Source organism: Chelonia mydas, chromosome 3, assembly GCF_015237465.2.
Source record: "Chelonia mydas isolate rCheMyd1 chromosome 3, rCheMyd1.pri.v2, whole genome shotgun sequence".
NCBI lineage: Eukaryota > Metazoa > Chordata > Testudines > Cheloniidae > Chelonia > Chelonia mydas.
Genome location: NC_057851.1, coordinates 45,289,881 through 45,309,390, shown reverse-complemented (window position 1 = coordinate 45,309,390; position 19,510 = coordinate 45,289,881). Strand labels below are relative to the sequence as shown.

The 19,510-nt window shown below is 40.8% G+C and overlaps 1 long non-coding RNA gene across 4 annotated transcripts in view; it reads left to right on the top strand.

The window, feature by feature from the left end:
* Positions 1-19,510, top strand: part of LOC122464962 — a 60,619-nt gene that overhangs the window by 7,721 nt on the left and 33,388 nt on the right. For 3 of the 4 annotated variants that reach the window (XR_006289430.1, XR_006289429.1, XR_006289431.1), the window contains one exon: positions 4,147-4,213. The exons of the other annotated variant lie outside the window; for it this stretch is intronic. This is a non-coding gene — a long non-coding RNA (uncharacterized LOC122464962). The remainder of the gene's footprint in view (positions 1-4,146; positions 4,214-19,510) is intronic. 4 annotated transcript variants of the gene reach the window in all.

The following is a 19,510-nucleotide window of genomic DNA, read 5'->3' as shown; positions in this document are numbered from 1 at the left end:
CTCTGCACACTGTCCCGTCCACAGGCACCGCCCTTGCAGCTCCCATTGGAGTGCTGGAGGGGGCCATTGGGGTGCCTAGGACCCCGAAGGGGGCCATGCCGCTGCTTCTGGGAGCCATGTGGGGCTGCCCCCAACCCTGCGACCTGGCTGGAGTGCCAGAGCGGAGCCATGCGGCAGCTTCCAGGAGTGGTGTGGAGTTACCTCCGGCTGGAGTGCTGGAGAGGGGCAAGCCCTAGACCCCGCTCCCCAGAGGGAGGTCGAAAGCTGGTTTAAAATGGCTGGCGGGCTGGGTCTGGCCCGTGGGTTGTAGTTTGCCCATCCTTGATTCAGATTGTGTAATGGAGCATACTGGCCCTTTAAGAGTGGTGGGGGGAGGGCAGAAGACCCCATTCCAGGGAGTTGGAATGAACAAAGGACCAGGAAATGGCCTGATAGCGAAAGAGAGAAAGCAGTCCCAGGGAATTAGGAGTTGGATGTTGGGTGAAGGGCAGGGGCGAACACCGGGATGCTGTTCTTTTAAGGACCCAGGACCAGGAATCCTGTAGTGTGGGGTGAGGGTGACTCTCCTTTCTTCTAGACAATTGGGAGGCACTCTCTGGAGGAGGGCAGTATATAGACTGCCTTCTCCCTCAGGCAGGGCAGACAGTGGCAAGGGTACAGTATCTAACAGTTCTTGTACACAAATCTTCATGGAGTTACCAATCTGATGGCTCACAGGAGTCCCTGACATTGCAGACTCTGGGAACACTCCGTAGGGTCAACAAACTCATTGCTCGTTCACTCCTGTGGCAGAATTCATGTCCTGAGATGGCTGCTGTATCATTTTGTCTGAATAGTGGAGGGATTCTCAACATTTTGTATGCTGGCATCCTTGTCTCCCCACGACACACACACCTCAAACCAGTAATCTGACCAGGGCAAAGTAGTTACTGCTCCTTGATGTCTACTCAAATGTTGTGACCATCTTCCCCCTGTGTTGGCAACCCCTGGAATAGCCTGTTGAGTAAATGGAAGCTGGATTTGAGCCAACTAGTCAAAATGATTGGACTGTCACCTCTTTCTCCTAATGAAGTGTTCACAAACATGAATTTTCTTGAATGTACTTATTAAAGATTGTTCATGATCTGCAAATACTTAATATTCAAAATATGAGCTGTTTAGATTGGAGTCAGGTCATATTGTGTGGTCTGTGATTGGATAAGGTGAGAGTCCTAGAACTTCATGAACTGGAAATTCACTGTCTTTGACTTAATATTTATGTCGTGATATTTTAGCAAAAATCCTTGTTAGTAAATTCACTTGTTCTAATATTCAAGGAGTGTGAAATTCATCCCTAAGCCCAGTCTTAACAAAGAGATCAATTTCTTCTGAGAACTTGACTGGGACTTACGAGGTATATGGGCCTTTCACACAATTGTGAATTTCACCAAGAAATGAACACACAGGGGAGTGAACACAGTTACAGCATATGCATTTAAAACTCAAACATATTCCCAGAATTTATTTCACTGTATACACTCAGCTCCAATAACATTATATTCCATGTACATAAAAGAGTTGTCAGTGCTGATGCTCTATTTCTCTTTATAACAGATCCTGAATTCTCATTTGAAACGAAATTTGATCTTACACAAAATTGCTTGCAGATATCTGCCTGAAAAGTTAAATGGATGAAATGTGACATCCTCCCACTCAATGGTTCTTGGTCTTTGACTCACTCCCACTAAGTAAAATCCTGCTGGGATACAACATCTATAGTTGCATGTGCCCTTTCATGTAAAAAACAAACCCAGGAGGTGGAAATGCAAAACATACTCTAAGACCTACTCTGAAACAACAGAGCTTAAAATGCCCCTTAGAATTGGGACAGAATGAATACTGTAGGGATTGTTCCCAGGATTTAGCAGTGGGCACTTGGTGATGGAACTTGCTATTTGTAGAATTCTGTGTCTAGCCTTTCCAGATTAAACTATTAAGTTGGTCTCCCTTGAAAATAGGGTATAACACAGGTCCAGAGTGAGAGAGTCTGTTAAAAATACCATGAATGAGGTTACACCCCCCCCTTCCACCTTAAAATACAGTTAAGGGTAAATAATTTAAGAAAAAAATACAACCCAGACAAACTGGAGACAGGAGATAAAACTTCCCCAGGTGTAGAGGATGAAATAGTCAAGAAAACAGCAGAGCAAGCAAGTAAAATGTCACCTGAGAGCTATATCAAAACTCACCAGACATCTGTGAAATAGTGTACCTGAGCAGTGCAAGGTTTCAACAGAGCATATTCACTTTAGTTCACTTGAAATAATTTCTTCATCTCTATAGGGTGGCACAGTGTTTGTGAGTGTCACCTAGATTATCCAAAGCTAGAGGGGAATGGCCATGTTTTTAGTTCCCACGCCAAGAACTTCACAATCTTCAGCAAAACAAAAGTCCAAAGAATCTTGCAGACGGCAGCACACTCTAGTCCCTGAGCTAATAGGTGACTGTCTCCCTGGTTTTCAGCAAGATAGGAAATCTGTAGCCTGTATTCAAAATGATAAGGGTACTGGGATGCAGCCTTCATGGCACACAGATTTCTTGGTTCTGCATTGGCTGTCTCCATATTCATAACTTCCTTGTGCTGATTGGCTCAGCTGTCAGATGGTGAATATATGGAACTTGTAAAAGTGCTTGCCTGTAATGAAAACTTTCTGTACTATTGAGCATGGCTAGTAACTACTACTCCCCTTCTCTAGATGTCTGTGCGCCCTTGTTGCTAAACTGCCCTGCTCATTTTCTACATGTCTCCAGACAGACAACTCCCATGTCTGCTTCCCACTTTTCTCTCCCTTCATTTGGGCTTAAAAAAATATTAAAAAATCAAATGCTGCAGTATAAGCTTGAGAGTTACATTTGCTGGAGCACTCATGGAATAGGTAGATCTAATGAAGAGTGAAGTTCTAAGAGAAGGGTTCCTCTTCATTACATTAGGCCTGAAACAGGCTTAGGCTTGCTTTCTGGTTGATCACTTTTCCATGCCGCTAGCAAGCATCCCAAAAGAATAATCAGATACTCAGCAGTAACTTTAGAGCTAATGTTAGCACATGGGAGATTTCTACAATCCTCTTGTCAAGGAGACCATGGCAAATTTACATTGTTGGTGTAGGAAGAGGAATGAGGAGGAAATCACCTCTGGAAGGTAGTGGAATATCTTGTGTATCTATGGCAATAAGTGTCTCTTATTGCTGTCTTAGAGTAGGAGCTCCCAAAGGCAGATGTCTAACAATACAAGCCTGTCTCTAATTCTACAGTCCCCGTGAAGCCCTCCCTCACAGATCCATTGTCGGAGAAACAACCAGACAGAGACCTTGGCTCAAACATGAAGTAGTCTGTGGTAGGGGACTTCTAATGTCATAGGTATTTTTGTTATGCTTATTACCCTATGGTGGCCAATGTGAGCATAGCTATTTACCATTAGAAGCCCTAGGCAGTATGAGCTCGCTGCAGACAGCATGTGAGGAATTTTTCCTAAGATGAAGGCTGCTTAGTGGTCTGGGTCAGTGTTTCTCAACCTTTTTGATACCAGGGACTGGCTTGCTGTCTTCCTAAACTGTCAGGGAGATCTCAGGGACTGGTGCCAATCCGTGGATTGGTCATTGAGAAACACTGGTCTATGTAAATCAGTCTGGAAAAAAGATCTCCCTTTTCAGTTCTAATGTTTCTGGGTCTTCATATGCTACAAGGCTCCCCTTTCATCACAAAGGAATCTGTCAGTTCTGGTGAATAGTGCTAGAAATGTGGTGGCATAGTGGAGGGATTAGGGTAGAAGGACTCCTCCATGTGACAATCTAGCAGACAAGAGATGAAGGAAAATCACTGAGGAGAGGAATTAAGGCCTATTTAAAAGGCATTCTACGGATTTACATTTGAGTGCAAAAATATTAGTTTAATTCACCTGACAAATCAGACAAAACTCTGGATAAAAAATTCAGACGTGATTAAGTCTCATTACTCTTTAGCACTTTACTTCCCAGTTCATTAAAGTAAATACTCTTTATTCCCTGTCAATTTGAACCTATTGGGAAGCATTTCAGAATGTTTCCTGTAACTGCAGCATTTGCATCTCAGTACTAGACTTGAACAAAAGTTTTTTTGTTTTTTTTTAAGTCTAAGAAACACGAAGCAAATCCAGGCTTTCAGTTGGCTGAAGAATACAGTTCTGATGGCTGAAAAAGTAAGCAATTAAAAATTATCTAAGGAGGTGTGGAGATGAAGTTTGGATTACTTAGATTGTAAACTGTTTGGGGTTTGGTACGTGTTTGTACAGCCTATCACACAATGGGGTCTTGGTTAGATCTGGTTGGAAAAATTCCATGAACATTTTTTGTTGGAATTTGCTAATTTGTTGAACTCAAAACACTTTGGGGAGTTGGTCTGATTTTGATGAAGTTCCTCGGAAACCAGGCAGCGTTCTGTCCAAACTCTGTGTGCCAGGCAGCTTTTTGAAACCTGTCTGATTTCCTGCCAATCTGCCTACTCAGCATCCCACTGGTAGGCTGTGGGAGGGCTCAAACTTCCAGGAACAGAGCTGGGAACTCCTGGCTTCCAGAGTCTGTGGCTCGGGGAGCTGCCCAGCTGGCAAACTGTCTCTGAGCTGGGGACCCTGGGACTTTCCCTTCCACAAAGAATTTCAAAAGTTTTGGTTTCATACTGAATTGGAAAGAAGTCCTCCGTGAAATGGAGTCCATCTTTCTCTGCACAGCTCTAGTCCTAGTCTAGGCTGGCGCTACTGCAATATGAACAATAATGGCTGTCGATGGTGAAGTAGTGAAATTTGTTGTGCTTGTAATTCAATTTATTTTTATTTTTCGCTATAAAGAGGGTTCATGTTACTTATCCTTGCTGGAATTGTTGTAGCTCCTAGTGTGAAAATAATGAACAATATTTGCTCCATGAACACAGAAGTTTCCAACTTAAGGCAATGAAGAGACTCAGAACATCTTAAATCCACAAATCTTTAATATTTTCCCTTCATTTCAGTAAAGAGCATCAATTTTGTTTTCCATAGAAAACGTCAAGTGGCATGTTTTATCTCTAACTGCAGCTAGTTTACTCTGTGATTTAAAGATATATCTAATATATTCACACACTGTAAATGTGATAGTTTTGTCTAACTGCAATAGACATATTGTCAATGTTTCTGAACATCTCTAAGCTCCAAACTCTGTTCATAAGGATATTCTGTGCCACAGTAACACATTGTATATTTAATATTAAATATAGAATAATGTTGAATTCTCTTCCAATTGCGTCTTAGTTCTAAATACTTGAGTGGGTGGGGAAACCAGCCCAGGGGCCATAGTGGCCACTTTCGTTTAGGGATAATTCTTGTCAGTCTCCGTAGAATTCAGTGACTTAAATATACCAAAAAAAACCCCTATGAGGAGAACAAAGATTAATTTAGATCTCCAACTCTCAACGCTGCATTTAAAGTTATGACACAAAATGCATATGGGGTATTGTAGGTGATACTTCAGATATTTCTGCCTACCTCTGATCTTTAGGAAATTGGATATCCTGGAACTTGCATTGCCTTAGATTTGGGGGAGCAGTGGGGAGACTGTCCCAGGGAGTGTTTCTAGCTTCTTCTGAAATGAGTCCTGACTTGATCCCACTTACTCCTCTCGCTTCCTGTGAGATACGCTTCCTACTACTGGCTTCCTTTCTTTACGTCACAAAGAAGCTGCAGATACGGTGTTTCCATGCATGGTGGTGAACCTGGAAATGCTGTTTGCTTCATTATACTAATTTACTATCTATCTTCTGGGGTTAGTAATGATATGTTGTTAACTGCACACCAGAAGTTATTAGCAATACACAACAAAAACATTTTACGGAATATACTAAATTACTTCCTATTCCTATGTGCCAGTAGATTATGCTTTTTCTATTAGTTATCTGTGTATTTACAGACAACTCTTCTATATAGAGCACTTGGTAATGGATGATGCAGGGCTTTGTGTCCGATTCAACTGGGGAGAGGGAGGAGAAGGCTGAGTTCATGACATGATGAAAGAGGAAGCTAGAATGTATGGGTCGGGTAGAATCCCAAAGGATAGGAACAAACAGGCTGAGTTATCAAAAAGGAGAATACCCCCCTTTTGTTACCCTGAAAAATGGATTTTGGAGCACTGCTACAATAATCTGCCTAATGCCCCCTTAGTCTGTTTTTCTTGAGGTAAAAGTTCACAGGGTTGCTAAGGAAAACACTGAAGGACACAGACAGAACCTTCTGATGAAGTAATCGATACAGGCAGTATTCTTTCCAAAACAAAATATTTTATTGATTTATCTAATAATCTCTAATACAGTGTATCCAGATAAGGCACAAAATCCCTCTGACACAAATCCCTTATTGCAAATTAAAGAGCACTTAAACTACAATGGCATATAGTTCAAATGATTTAGGCGAAGCTATTCGTTGCAGCAGATCTTAAATTGCTTTAAAGTTTACATAAGTAAAATATAATTAAAACACACACATTAAGTATATATATTATCCTAAACTATACTTATACTAAAATTATAATGAAAAGAATATTAAGTTTACTCTCTAAATCTGTTGCTCCTTTCTTTTAAAAATCAAATCACTGCTGTTGCTGAGCTCTAGTCAGTCAGCTCTGTTCCACTCCAGCTTTCTTTACTCCCTTTGCAGTGGTTTGTCGTTGGCTTCTCTTGCTGGCTTTCTGGCTCTCCCCGCACGCTTCTCTTTCTCAGATGCAGCCTATGGACTCTGAAAACGTTGCTTGCAGCTGGCCTTTTATGCTACATTGTAGCTCTTTTTTTATATACCTTCCTACTCTTAGCAACAGATATCTCACTTGAGCATGCTCCGTCTTGACCATTATCTCAGAATTCTGACCGACAACTTGTTTTAAAGGTCAGAGCTATGTCCAATATGAATGGTTTCTGACCAGACTTTCTGCTTACCTGACTAACCTCTCTGTCAAGGTCCCCACAGCATCCGTCTCTGCTTATTCAGAATAAAGATCAGAAACACAAAGTAGAGACTTTCTCTAGTAATACCTTCGGTGCAGAGCAATGCAGATAACTATACTGTCCTGTATAGTAAATGAGATAGAATAGTGAAAACAGCAGCTTTTGGGAACTCGCTCTTTATATTATCCTAACAGGCTAGTAGAGGCTCCAGTTCCTCTACACAAATAGTAATCTGGCTTTAAATGAGAATTGGATGTTTTTAGTTTAGAGCAGCTGAAATGCTGGTTATAGCAAACCCCACAGCTGCTGAACCAATGTATGGATTTGAACGTGTTCTCTGCTGAACTTTTTGTTTTCTTTAAGTGAACGCTTTGCTACTTTGAGAGCAAAGACTCTCTCTCTTAAATTTGAGTTTATAAATGCTATATCCCCCCTTCGGAAGTCACTAGAAACAGGCTATGCTGTCAGTATTATTTTTTACACTCTTCCACTATTCACACAACAGCTAATCCAACTCTCATTTCAACGATCTACCTCTCTCTCAGGGAAAAGTCAAAATAGTTCCTCCTACTTGAGCTCTGAAAACTTAAATTTCACATATAATGGATGCACCAACTGAAGCTCCATAGTTTAAGTTGGATTAAGTTTTGCAGCTAAAGCAGGCATTCTACCTTTGTTACTTACGGAAAAACATAATTTCTTCTCCCAAAATAAAGCAGTTAATGGGTATAGAATAAATTTTCTGAGGGGAAAAATAAAAAAAATGGGTAGGGGATTAATTTGGGAGGTGGGAGACCTAGGTTCAAATCCCTATTCCTCTCAGGTACAGTGGGGATTTGAACCTGGGTCTCCCACATCCTGGGTGAGTCCTCTGGACTATTGGGTAAAAAAGGAGGTGGTAACTGCTCCTCCTTCATTTTGTGCAGGGCCTACTTCAGCAGGCATGTTTATAAGTAGCCTCGAGCACAGATACTGGTTTGGGTGAGATAGGAAAGGTAAAGCCCACTTTGAGGATCCCATTGGGGCATAGAAGTGAGCTGGGTGTCAGGCCTTAGGCAGCTCTGCACATGCCCACTGGCTGACTTGAAGGCTCCAAGGGACTTCAGGTAGTAGCCGACTGGGGGTTTTGAGGATCTAAATTTTGATACCTAAAGTGGCAGTTTGGTGTCTAACTCCCTTTATGGATCTAGCCCTAAGAGTATAATAAAATCAGAATTGCTAGTCTTCCAGTAGAAGTCTCTCTCAAATTAAAACACTTGAATAATGTGACTGGATCCAGGAATCTGTGGTCTATTAGATGCAGATTTAACTGTAGTAAAGGGGCTGATTTTGAGTATGAGTAACTTAAACTCCCCTTGAGAAAGAAATAGTTATGATGGACATTCGCTTGTCAAACCATATGAAGAAATTCTAAGTGTCCACCAATCCTGTACTTCACCAAGAGTATGCACTCTGTCAAATGGGGGTGAGTGGGAGGTGGGGGGGAATGAGTCCCTTTAAGGACTCTTTAGCATTGACACTGTATGTGTATTTAGTGATTTTTATAAATGGTCTGCCTGTTTGCTTGTTTTTCTGATTAAGATAGGAACTCAAGTAGCTGTCTCTTATTTTTAAAGTGACATGTTGAACTAATGCTCCAATAATCATGAAAAATTCTGCAGTTGTATTGCAGTAAGTAACTTTATCTATTAAAAAGCAATAAATGCAGAGGCTATTAAATAGGAAGATCCTTAATGTGTAATGATGATTGTGGCTGGGAAGGAAAATAGTTATTTTATAACACATACATTGGTTTTAGATGGGTGGTTTTCAATTTAGCTGTAAGAGACTGTTTCCTGAGGACTGAAATTTTCTATAGAATCTATTATTTTCCTTTTAAAATATTCCTTCCTTCCCCAGTCTTCTAGTTCTGGTTACAGCTTCTGAATGTAAATTGCTGCTAAAATTAGGATTACTGAATACTGGTTGATAGATCATGTGCCCCAGAAGGATGGACTGCTCCTAATGTTGCTGTCTATGGTACATTTGCTTGCCCATGGTGGCCAAGAAGTGAAGAGACAAAATGACTTAGGGCTTGTCTACACTTACTGGGGGGGTTGGTGATTGATGCATCTGTGGTCGATTTAGCGGGTCTTCACTAGACCCACTAAATTGACCGCAGATTGCTGTCCCATTGACTCCTGTACTCCACCGGATTGAGAAGAGTCGGGGGAGTTGACGGGAGAGAATCTCTTGTTGACATCGCGTAGTGTGGACCCCGTAATAAGTAGATCTAAGCTATGTCGATTTGAGTCACACTATTCACGTGACTCAAATTGTGCAGCATAGCTCAAATTTCACCTGTAGTGTAGACAACGCCTTAGCTACTCCCTCATCTTTATTGGTAGCCCTTCCAGGCAGAGATGAGACATACTGTCATGGCAGTGCGAGGAAGCCACTGGCTGTATTGTACCATTTGCTTGCCCATGGCCAGCTCTGATTTTTATAAATGTTGGGACACTAGTTAGTTATTTTTAATAAAAACATACAATCCTATCATCATCGGTCCTTTATTCATAGACTGACAGATTTAAGCCTCAAAATAATGCTGCTTATTTTGTAATTTCACCATAACTTAAAACTCTCAAAAAACCAATAAAGGTAATATCTGTGTCACAAGAACATGCTGTTGCATATACCTGGCTAAGAGTTGTGGTGAGTATTGGCAGTGCTTAATGTCCCTTTTCTTACATCAGTATTTTGCTACTAACCTTCTAAGATCTAACCATGAGTAAATATGCTCTGCTGCAATGTGTTTCTTTTTTAATTTTAATGTAACTGTGTAATCAGGTATCCAAAATACTTATGGAGAACTTCTTGACTAAATTTACATAAGAACGGCCATACTGTGTCAGACCAGAGGTCCACCTAGCCCAGTATCCTGTCTTCCAAAGCCAGGTACCCCAGAGGGAATGTACAGAACAGGTAATCACCAAGTGATCTATTCTGTTGCCCATTCCCAGTTTCTGGCGAACAGAGGCTAGGGACACCATCCCTGCCCATCCTGGTTAATAGCCATTAATGGACCGATCCTCCATGAACTTATCTAGTTCTTTTTTTGAACCCTGTTATAGTCTTGGCCTTCACAACATCCTCTGGCAAGGAGTTCCAGAGGTTGACTGTGCATTGTATGAAGAAATACTTCCTTTTGTTTGTTTTTAAACCTGCTGCCTATTAATTTCATTTGGTGACCCCTAGTTCGTGTGTTAGGAGAAAGAAAGTAAATAAGGAAGTGTTATTTACTCTTCACACCAGTCATGATTTTATAGACCTCTATCATATCCCCCACCCCCTTAGTAGTCTCTTTACCAAGCTGAAATGTCCCAGTTTTATTAATCTCTCCTCATGGCAGCCGTTCCAAAGCCCTAATAATTTTTGTTGCCCTTTTCTGAACCTTTTCCAGTTCCAATATATCTTTTTTGAGAAGCAGCAACCACATATACCCAGTACTCAAGATGTGGGGGTGCCTTGGATTTATATTGAGGAAATATGATCTATCCCTTTCTTAATGATTCCCATCATTCTGTTTGCTTTTTTGATTGCCACTGCACGAGTGGATGGTTTTGGAGAACTATCCACAATGATTCCAAGATCTCTTTATTGAGTGGCAACAGCTAATTTAGACCCCATCATTTTATATGTACAGTTGGGATTACCTTTTCCAATGTGCATTACTTTGCATTTATCAACATTGAATTTCATCTGCCATTTTGTTGCCCAGTCACCTAGTTTTGGGAGATCCTTTTGTAGCTCTTTGCAGTCTGCTTGGGACGTAACTTAAGTTTGACCAATACAACTGGTGACCTGAAGATGACCTTCATTTCTCCAAACTGGTAGCGTTATAGCTCACAGAAGGAATTAATATTAGTTTTGTGAATTGTTGCCCCTAACTTCACAGGTAAGGGCATCTGAAAAGTAAAATAAATTTTTATGTAACGATCTCTGATGGAAAAATGGTCAGACTTCAGATTTGATTCTTTTTATGCACTCAGCACACCCATAATAAATCGGAGTACCACATTCATGGGGGCGGGGGGAAGGGGAAGTAAGTAAATGGCCAGTCAGCAGGTGACCTATTACAAACATTGGTATTTTATGAGATTGTACAAACTTCTTGGGAGCATGTGTTGATTCTGATGTTAGTTCCAATTGACTTTGGTGTAGCTAAAATCAGAATCTGGCCCCAAATAAAAATTTCCAGTAGGGCCTCATTTCCATGCCTGAAGGTAAAAGCTAAAGCAGCCAAAGACACAGTGCCTTGAGCATCATGCCGGGCCATTGATTCACTACTGGCACAGTGAGGACTGTACGAGGTACAAGTATCAGGGGGTAGCCGTGTTAGTCTGTATCCACAAAAACAACAAGGATGCATGGTCTGAAGAAGTGAGGTTTTTACCCACGAAAGCTTATGCTCAAATAAATCTGTTAGTCTTTAAGGTGCCACCGGACTCCTTGTTGTTTTTGTACTAGGTACAGGGATTCATGCATCCGATGAATTGAGCTGTAGCTCACGAAAGCTTATGCTCAAATAAATTTGTTTAGTCTCTAAGGTGCCACAAGTACTCCTTTTCGTTTTGTGAATACAGACTAACACGGCTGCTACTCTGAAAACTGGAATAGAGGTTTCGCACTTAAGTATTGACAAACTAATCCTGCTTAATTGTAAAGAATTTATGTGAAGTGAAGCAGACCAAGGTAGGTTAATATTTAAACATCAGTTTATGATTAAATGTTATAAGGTGACTGAAAATTAAAAATTGATCTCAAAACACCTGATGTAATTCTCCAAGTGGCTTAGAAATAATCAAAAACTTTTTGATTCTTATTAATTTTCACCTTCAGAATTATTTGTTCTTAATATATTTTTGGTACTTTTTTTAACTGCTCAAACACATTGACAAAAAGCTAAAAAGTTACTTAACATATGTTGTTTCAAACACTCGAAATTGCCAGGAATCATCTAATATCTAGCCAAATTATTTGCACAGTTTGTTGAATTGGAAAAAATATATGCAGCTGACAGAATTAAGGAGCTTCGGTGTGCAGCTGATCTTGGGAGATTCTCATTTGAAACCTGTGAGCTAATAGAACTACCACATGTGTTGGCTAGTAAAATGCATCTTGTTGCTATGATCCTTGCTTTTGGAAATTTACTCTTCTGCCTAATGTTAAAGCATGACACTTTATGCTGTAAACATGGTAAGAAGAACTGGAAACTCCCTTGCTGAGAGATGATATAGCTGTGGGGCCTACGTTAGCAAAATGTGCTTTAAGTTCTCTAGCACTGATGTGTTTATAAAATCTAGTGTAACAGAGAGAGACAAAGAAGTAAAGCAAACATTGCTGCATGTTAGCCATGTTACAAAGGTAGTTTCTAATTATAAATACCATTACGACCTTTTAGAGAAATCAAGATTTTAAACTCCGATAAATTCTTTAAATGATGCAATCCATAGTGATTTGGATAGCCTGTCAAAATCTTACTACTAGTCTGGGAAGACACAAACAATACTGCCAGGGGTTATTTGAGGGCACAGCCTTATTCTGGGGGAGTGCAAAAGGACTGTACCCTTTGCAATTATGAGTAGGCAGGGCAGCTAGAATCTTTGACTCCTCCGCTGTTAATGCTCAGCGGGACTGTTTTATCATTACCCTTCACCAGTGGGAGTTATTTACTGCGGTGCAAAATAGCTGTGTGGTGAACTACCAAATCAAAATGGCAGTATTTTCCACCTCTTTGCATTCACTTTGCACTGATGTAAATGATGTGCAATATGATGTATAAAAGGTGCAAGTTTACAGTTAATTGGGGCCACAGAGCACATAATGGCGCTAGATAACCCCTGTAAGGCCAGATAAGTGTATCCATGGCATCAGCCCACCTTCTGTACTAGTTGGCTGTCCTGGGCATGAGGAGCACGTAGTGACCACTCTAAAAGGTTGTAGATGTTGGTGCACCTATGTGTTTTCTCCATGATTTCCAGAGAGGGGCAAGTAATGTGGCCTGGTGGCTACAGCACAGATTCTTCCTCAGGAGACGTTGGCTCTATTCCCCTTGTGGATTTGACTTTGAGCAAGTCATGCAACTTTTCTTTGCTTCAGTCTCCCTGTTTGTAACACTTGGGATAGTTGTGATACTTACCCTCTTTATGAAATACTTTTTGACCTGTAGATAAAAAGTGCTACATAAGAGCTAAGTATTCTTGTTTAATTATTGTCTGCCTTTGCCCACTACTCTCATAACTGGGAAGTAAAATTCAAAATCTAGTATAAATTAAATGGGAGTATATATGTGGGGGAGATGGCAGTGACATTTAATATATATATATCAATGAGGGCACCTCAGGAAACTAAAGGCGTACAGCTAGGTAAAACCCTTGGTTATGGCTTTTGTTATGGTCTGAAGCCAGGTTCCCTGAGGATTGCCAATCTTTTGGTGTCTTTTTGGGTCAAGTTGCAGCAAGTTTGGGCCAAATTGTAAGGAAGCCTGAGCTGGATTTTAATCAAACATTTGGGCAACTTATGGTTTTAGGCAGGACTTATTCAAAACTTGGTTTTGATCTGAAACCAGGCAGAATTAGTGGTTTTGGCTGAGTTTCATTTGCAATTTTCTGTCCATCTGAATGTACTAACTTGATTCTGAAACTCAGGGGCATAAACCCAAGGGGAGAAAAACTGAGGGGGAGTGTGTATGAACCAAAACTTCCAGCTGACTTTACCTATTTCTGCTAAGGATAGAATGAGCTGAGTAGTTTTGTTCCATCCTCCACTGTAAAATCACCATGTCTAGGGACTGATAACACCACACTTGTCTCATGACAAGGTTATAATATGGTCTAGTGTTGCACGGTAGATAAGACCCAACTATGTTCTAGAATTGTACTATTGCCTGAGTCTAAACCCCTGCACCCGTGGGGAACTTCGCTGAGTTTAAATAATCCTCTATACGTGTAGAACAATTTGTAGTATGAGGCGTTAGGCTCTGCAGCGTTGTAGCCTGGTTCAGACAAGGTAAAACAAGGCAAAGGACAATGATTTGGAACAAATATTTTTATTAAATAAACGTTTGTCTCCTGCTTTATTTCACAAATTGTCTGTGAATAAGTTGTTTGCTGCATTGTTCCCAGGATATTAGAGAGACAAATGGGGTGAAAGAATAAGCTGTGGCTAAGCTTGAAAGCTTGTCTTTTACCAAGAGAAGTTGGTCCAATTAAAGATATTACCTCACCCACCTTGCCTCTGCAAACAAGCTGTCATTTTCTCAAATGGATTCATTATTCTGAACTATGTACTAAGAAAGTTCTGAAAATAATTTTTGATCTGTAGCTTGTACTTGATGAGTCTGTTGTGAGTGTCTGATAATCAAAAGTTTGAGAAGTTTTTAAATTAGATACAGATGAACATAGCCTGTTTTCATTTCCTTATTGGATGAGAGTAACTCTTAAAATCAGTTAGGGTTTCAGATGCATCTGCATCTGATTACAAATTCTTAATTTGCTTTCTATTAATATTCTGTGTAACATACTTCAGATTTGCTGTATGGGGAAAATATTCCTGCTTTTGTTGTCTTCATATCTGTTGGATTTTGACAAAAGACGGAGGCCTCAGAAGGGGTTGGCCACTGTAAAGTCTGGAAGGAGGGCCTGGTCACTCCTATGGCAGGGGTAGGCCAAACACTGGGGAAACTGAAGCAAAGTTGATGCAGCCAGAGGCCATGTTGGTGCAGCAGTTTTGCTACACTTATTTTCAAAAGTGACTTAAGCACTTACAAGGCCAAGTCCCATTGAATTTCAATGAAACTTAAGCTTCTGGGGTCAGATTTTAAAAATATTTAGGCTCCTAAGACTACAGATAGACATAAATATTCAGACTGTGATTTCCTTCACAGGGAGTAATGCTGTAATTTACAAATTCCTGCATTAGTGGAGATTAATTTGGTTCATTACTGATACTTCTACCCAACTATCTTTTTCTCTCTCTCTCCCCCCCCCCCCCCATTATAATTTTTGGCTTCACTTCTGCCCTTAATTATGCTTTAACCAAGGTTGCAAACATTTCACTGAGACAGAATTCAAATCTCTTGCATTGGTTAGGGACACTATTTGGTTTCACACACCCACACCCACTGTCTCTTTATACAGACACAGATGCTTTTGATGTAAAACCTAATCTGAGACACGGTCAATTAAGCCTAGCAGTGAGATTGCGTTTCCAGCTTCCAGATCATGCCTTGCAAAATCATTTCCACTGGAAAGCAGAAGTTTTGTTTCACGTACAGTGTGAGCTGCTGGAAAGTGTAGGAGGTTTATGCTTCAGGGTGTGCTGGGTCTCGAGGGGGATTTCCTGGGAACATCCTTATTAAATTATTGTAACTTTGTGGTGAGATTTGCCTCACTAAGCATCAGTTGCCTACACTTTTGGCACTCAACATTGGAAGTCAGGCTTTCAGCAGCTTACAGTGTCTTCAGTACTTTTCTTCAGTATGCAATTTTTAAAACTATTCTGTGGAGGTAATAATGGTGCCTATTCTTGTTGTAGAAGCTGAGGGCATGTTGGATCTTTTGAGGTAGCCTCTAAACAAATAATCAAATCAATACTAAGTTATAAAAAAGGCCTATTTCGATAAAAAGGGAAATAGGGACAATCTGGGGAATTACAGACCAGTCATCTCAACTTCTGTATCAGGAAAGATAATGGAGCGAATAATTAAGCAATCAATTTGCAAACATCTAGAAGATAATAAGGTGATAAGTGACAGTCAGAATGGATTGTCAAGAACAAATCATGTCAAACCAACCTGATAACTTTTCTTTGACAGGCCTTGTGGATAGTGGGGAAGTGGTAGACATGGTATAGCTTGACTTTAGTAAAGCTTTTGATACTATCTTGCATGACATTCTCCTAAACAAACTAGGGAAATGCAACATAGATGGAGCTACTATAAGGTGGGTGCAAAACTGCTTGGAACCAATGGGTCAGTCATGCTGGAAGGACATAATGAGTGGGGTCCTGCAGGGATCGGTTCTGGGTCCGATTCTGTTCAATATATTTGTCAGTGATTTAGATAATGGCATAGAGAGTACACTTATAAAGTTTGCAGATGAAACCAAGCTGGAAGGGGTTGCATGTGCTTTGGAAGATAGGATTAAAATTCAAAATAATCTGGACAAACTGGAGAAATGGTCTGAAGTAAATAGGATTAAATTCAAGAAGGACAAATGCAAAGTACTCCATTTAGGAAGGAATAATCAGGTGCATGCATATAAAATGAGAAATGACTGTCTAGGAAGAAGTACTGTGGAAAGGGATCTGGGGATCATAGTGGACCACAAGCTAAATATGAGTCAACAGTGTAATGCTGTCACAAAAAAAGCAAGCATTATTCTGGGATGTATTAGCAGGAATGTTGTAAGCAGGACACAAGAAGTAATTCTTCCGCACTACTCTGCGCTGATTAGGCATCAACTTGAGTACTGTGTCCAATTCTGGGCACCACATTTCAGGAAGGATGTGGACAAACTGGAGAAAATCCAGAGAAGAATGACAAAAATGATTAAAGGTCTAGAAAACATGACATATGAGGGAAGATTGAAAAAACTGGGTTTGTTCAGTCTGGAAAAGAGAAGAGTGAGGGGACACATGATAACCATTTTCAAGTATGTAAAAGGTTATTTACCAAGGAGGAGGGAGAAAAATTGTTTTTCTTAACCTCTGAGGATAGGCCAAGATGCAATGGGCTTAAACTGCAGCAAGGACGGTTTAGGTTGGACATTGGGAAAAATGTCTTAACTGTCAGGGTGGTTAAGCACTGGAATAAATTGGCTAGGGAGGTTTCGGGATCGCCATCATTGGAGATTTTTACAAGCAGGTTAGACAAACACACCTGTCAAGGATGGTCTAGATAATACTTTGTCCTGCCATGAGTTCTCAAGGTCCCTTTCAGTCCTATGATTCTCTCTGATTTTGAAGGGTGTCCTCTCTGGGGAAAACAGAGAGGAAAAAAACATGGGGTATTAAAGAGCAGCTCATCTGGATTCTTAGGCAATCTGCTCTAATATTATCTCCTTGTCAATTCTGTTGACAAAATTGGATCAGGCCCCAAAGCGTACTGAAGGCATAAGAAAAACTCCATGGGCTTTGATCAGGGCCTAATACAATGGCTGAAGGATTGCATAACTGAGGGGATTTGGTGTGGAATGTGGCACTTTTCACCTGTTTGGCGACTACCTACATCCTCACATGAGCTTCTTTTAGAAGCATACGTAAAATGACATGGTAGTGTCTGCCCTGGTTCCTAGTAGCCTTCCATTTGGAATGCCACCACTTCTACAGTCTAACTGTAATGTTTGTAGGCAAGTCTCTTCTTGGTGGCCAAGAAGTGAAGAGACAAAATGACTTAGGGCTTGTCTACACTTACTGGGGGGTCAGTGATTGATGCATCTGTGGTTGATTTAGCGGGTCTTCACTAGACCCACTAAATTGACCGCAGATTGCTGTCCCATTGACTCCTGTACTCCACCGGATTGAGAAGAGTCGGGGGAGTTGACGGGAGAGAGTCTCTTGTCGACATCGCGTAGTGTGGACCCCGTAGTAAGTAGATCTAAGCTATGTCGATTTGAGTCACACTATTCACGTGACTCAAATTGTGCAGCGTAGCTCAAATTTCACCTGTAGTGTAGACAACGCCTTAGCTACTCCCTCATCTTTATTGGTAGCCCTTCCAGGCAGAGATGAGACATACTGTCATGGCAGTGCGAGGAAGCCACTGGCTGTATTGTACCATCTGTTTGGTGAAAAAATTAAAAAAAAATATTCAGTAAGGATGACCTTTCCAGAGCACTCTATTAATTAAAATACTGTGGGCAACTGCAAACTATCCTAATTTCATTATAGAGCAATTTAATAGCAGAGTCAGATTTCTGAGAGATCCCCACCCCACACTGAATTTTGTGGTATAAGAACATAAGAATGGCCATACTGGGTCAGACCAAAGGTCCATCCAGTCCAGTATCCTGTCTGCTGACAGTGGCCAATGCCAGGTGCCCCAGAGGGAGTGAACCTAGCAGATAATGATCAAGTGATCTCTCTCCTGCCATCCATCTCCACCCTCTCTGACAAACCGAGGCTAGGGACACCATTCCTTACCCATCCTGCCTAATAGCCATTAATGGACTTAACCTCCATGAATTTATCTAGTTCTCTTTTAAACTCTGTTGTAGTCCTAGCCATATGCTTGGGTAACCTTTGGGGCGGGGGGGGGCTAGAGTTCACTTCATTGCCCTTCTTCAGTGCCTAAAAAAACCCAACTCCCATAGAAAGTAGGCGGAGACCCAGAGTTCAGTCTCTAAGGATTTTCAGCAACGACTGCACAGGGTCAACCTCCCCACATTCAAGTCCCCAAAAGGACTAAAGAAATGAATTTTAATCAAATAACTTTATAAAATCTTATGATAAAGAAACAAATAATTAATTTTTATAGCATAACGTGGCTATTTTATAATCCAGACATCTTCACAGTTATACATAAATAAAGAAAACCGATTAAAATCTGTCGAGTCCCCACAGAAACACAGTGAGAAGAAACTGAGAGTTCCCAAAAGCTTAGGTTTAGTTCACCTAAGTCTCAGTCTTTGATCCCCAAATCTATACAGTCTGAGTCTAAAACAACATCTTCCCTCCACTTGCTTGTGGGAATCTTCAGTTGGAATCCATGCAGAATCTTCCTCTGCTGAAATCACTGGTAGCCAGTCAGCTACTGATTAACCAACCAATCAGTTAAGTGTATAGATTTAAAGAAAATCCTGTTACAAGAAAATACAAAACCTGAGAATAGCAAAATATAAACGACACTTTCCCCATTACTACATTTAAATAAAAGTTGGTGAATCAAGCTAGTTGAGACAATTTAACTAGAAGAGTTTGACTAAAATCAAAACAACATTCAAAGCATACAATTAAAATAGAAGTTATTTTCCCTCCCAATTTCCCCTTGCTATAATTAGCATTGCCTATGCTTTCCTGTTTGAGGGTTAACAATATCACTGGCCTGCTGCAAAATGCTTCAGAGTTAAGGACAACAGCCTGCTTTCCCAACTCACACAGGACACGTGGCTCTTTGTAAAGCAGCTGCCCTGACCGCTTGCCCTCCTGGAGTCTGACCCCAGCAACAGGGAACCTATTGGATCATACTCAAAACTACCACACCCAATTCCAGAAGCTTCTGGATGTGGAGTACTAAATCTGCCTAGCAAAAAAACAATGACCCAGATACAACTCACTCTTACCTTCCTCTCCCTCACCTTATGGGTCTCTTAAAGAGATATCTCCCTATTGGGCACATGGGTTACACTTGTATCCAAAGTTTCCACCTGTCTCTGTCTGAAGGAGTGAATTAGTATTGCCTTCACTATGGGCCTGGGAGAAAAGCTCAAAACATAAATGTTATGGAAGGGCTAATTATCTCCTCTTAGTCTTCTCAAGGCTGTCCTGAGCC